This window comes from Rhea americana, unplaced genomic scaffold (genome assembly GCF_003343005.1).
Source record: "Rhea americana isolate MKP2758 unplaced genomic scaffold, rheAme1 scaffold_17, whole genome shotgun sequence".
NCBI classification, from domain to species: Eukaryota; Metazoa; Chordata; class Aves; order Rheiformes; family Rheidae; genus Rhea; species Rhea americana.
In genome coordinates this window covers 8,616,668-8,619,427 of record NW_028185816.1, presented here as the reverse complement: position 1 = coordinate 8,619,427, position 2,760 = coordinate 8,616,668, and the positions used below count along the sequence as shown (strand labels likewise).

General features: G+C 61.6%; 1 protein-coding gene across 1 annotated transcript in view; it reads right to left on the bottom strand.

Moving 5' to 3' along the window:
• Positions 1-2,760, bottom strand: part of LHX4 (LIM homeobox 4) — a 10,548-nt gene that overhangs the window by 7,479 nt on the left and 309 nt on the right. The window lies entirely within an intron of this gene.

Sequence of the window (2,760 nt, the reverse complement as noted above, 5' to 3'; positions counted from 1 at the left end):
GGCGGCTTTACCTCACCGCCTCCCTGACGGAAAATCGGGAAATAACCGCGGGAACGAAACGAAACCCGCGGAGAGCCTCCGAAACCCCCCAGCCCGCAAAACCCCGCGGAGGCAAACGCGGGGGCAATCCCCGGGCGCTTCCGCGAGGCTGCGCGCCTGCGGCAGAGCGCGGCCGATCCCCTCGGGCCCGGACCCACGCGCGAAGTTTGCAAATGACCCCGTTTATTTAATAATGTTTTTCCTTTTTTTTTTCTTTTTCTTTTTTTTTTGACTAGAAGGAATCGCCACCCGCGGACAGGACCGCGCTGCAAACCCGGCGCTTCGCAAAAGCGGGTCCAAAGCAGGCTGCGTTTGGGGGCACAAAGGCGTTTCTGTTCTCCCCGCGCGGGGCGGCCCCGCACCGCCGCGCTCGCTCCCACGCCGCGCTGCTCGAGCGAGCACAGAGCCGCGTCTGTTGTTGTTCCCCCGCYGCACCCCGAAATCTGCTCTCACGAACGCACCAGCCAACGAAACCGCCAGCCCGGGCACTCCTCTAGCGACTTCGTGGGGAGAGGCAAAAAGATCATTCCTTCACCAGCGAAAAACCTCCGCTTGGTTTCGCTGCGTCGCAGCACGCAAACGACTTTCCCAGCGCCAATTAATCAAACTCCCCCCCCCAGACCTTTGGACAGAGGTTGCTCCTGCTGTCTGCACCCGGGCACAATTCCCACATGCTTTGGCAGAAGTTTTGCATAAGTAAGATTTGCAAAACCGTAATAATAATTAATATTATTAATAACATCTCTAAAGCAGGGCTGTAGCTAGGTTCATTGCAGGGGAGCTCCCCACGTCTTGGTGAAGCTGATGCTGTAAGTCCCAGTCCCTCCTAAGTTACTGAGGCTCAACAGTGGTTAAATACAGCAAAAAAAATGCAATTTAATAGTAATTAGAAATTAAAATGCCAAGTGGTTTTCTGCCCCGGCGTATGCCAGCACTGTTGGGGGGGGGGTCACAACAAAAGCGAGCGAGCCCCCGGCCGTCGTGGCCCTTCGCCCTGGTCTCTGCGGACGGAGCCCCTGGCCRAGCACCCAGGGCTGCGGAGGGAAGCGCAGCCTGACCCACTGCCAGCCGTGAAGCAGAGGCCTTCGAGCTGCTTCTGGATTTCGTGCGTCAGGGGCTCGCTAACCTCCGGGGGCTGCAATCCTCGGGCGCTGCTGGAAAGATGCCYCTGGCACAGCTGGATTTCCCCCGGCTTTCCCTGCCCAGTGGCAGCCCCCTTTGCCACAGGGGCACCTTGCGTGTGTGTAACCCACGCGGGATCGGGCCCAAAACACGCAATCCCGTCACGACCCGATGGTCGCCAGCGTGCGGTGGCCACACGACTCTGGGTGCTGGAGCAGCAAGAGGTTACCCAGCCTTTCCCAGATAGCCAGCAATGAAAACTTTTATAGCATCACATATTATGCTTATGCTGGTATTTTTTTTGTGCTTCAATAAATAATAATTTTAGAACTGATTATTTCCTCGCTGAAATACATCAGTTCCTGTGGAATCGGCAATGTCATGGAGAAGGGGCTGTAGYGCTCAGCAGGGCCAAAGGGGAGTTTTGCTGCGCTGATCGCTGCTCCGAGGTGATACAGGCATTTAGGCACCTCATTTCTTGTCAAGCCGACGAGGCTTCAGGGCCAAGAAAGTAACTCTGCGGGCGCAAGGTCTGAGGCGGCGGTGGAGGGCGGCGGGGGCCCGGCTGCGGGACAGACCCCACGGTGGGGCAGTGCGCACCGCAGCCGGCCGCGGGCTCGCTCTCCCTGTTGGGGAATTTCTCTCCTGCTCCGTTGCAGTGAAATATCGTTAAAGAAGCGTTTTCACCCGCCTGGGCCAGGCAGCAGCAACGAAATAGGGTGAAACCGGGAAAATACAGCCAAAGCAAGAACGAAGGCGAGAAACAGGCAGCATCAGCTCGCCCCCACGGCGGGGCCGGGGCCGGCGCTGGCAGAGGGAACCGGCCTGAACCCTCGGGGAAAAAGAATTAAAAATAAAAAAGACCGAAAACGAATGAAAGGCACCGGGGGCCGCGGCCGCGCCGTCGGGGGAGGCCGGTGCACCGCGGCCCCCGAGGCCGGGGCGGGGGTCGGGCAGCCGCGCCGGGCGCCGCAGGTGCCGGTGCGTGGGTGTTTATGCCCGCGTGGGCATTTGCACACGTACGGGTGCAGCCACGCAGAGCGCACACGGGCGCGCGTTTCCACGCGACCCGGCTGCCCGGGTCGGCGCAGACTGTCCGCGATCCGTTACACTACGCGTTTCCGGGCATGTAGAGACGCAGCTAAATTAACCCAGGTGCTACGCGGCGGCGGACCGGCCTCTCCACGCAGGTAACGCGGGCACACGCGCGCGGGCGCCTACCCGGCCCCGCTGTGCTGGAGGCTCCGCGTATCGCGACACACGACACAGCGGGGCTCGGGGCCGGCGGTGCGCGGCGGCGGCGCGGCCCCCGCGCACACCCCTGCACACGCACCGCCGTGCACACACACACACACACACACACACCCCCGCACCCGCGCACCGCCGTGCACACGCGGCCGCCCCGTCAGGGCTGGGGGAGCCGGGCCGTCACCCCCGGCACCCTCCGCCGGGTCCCCCCCCGGCTCCCCGCCGCCTCCGCGGCCGCGGCCCGACGGACCGGCCCCTGCGCGCCCCGCGGCACTGCTCTCCCTACCGCACGCTCCTGCTTTTACGTCTATTAATGCAATTCTTTTACATATATATATATATATATGTGTA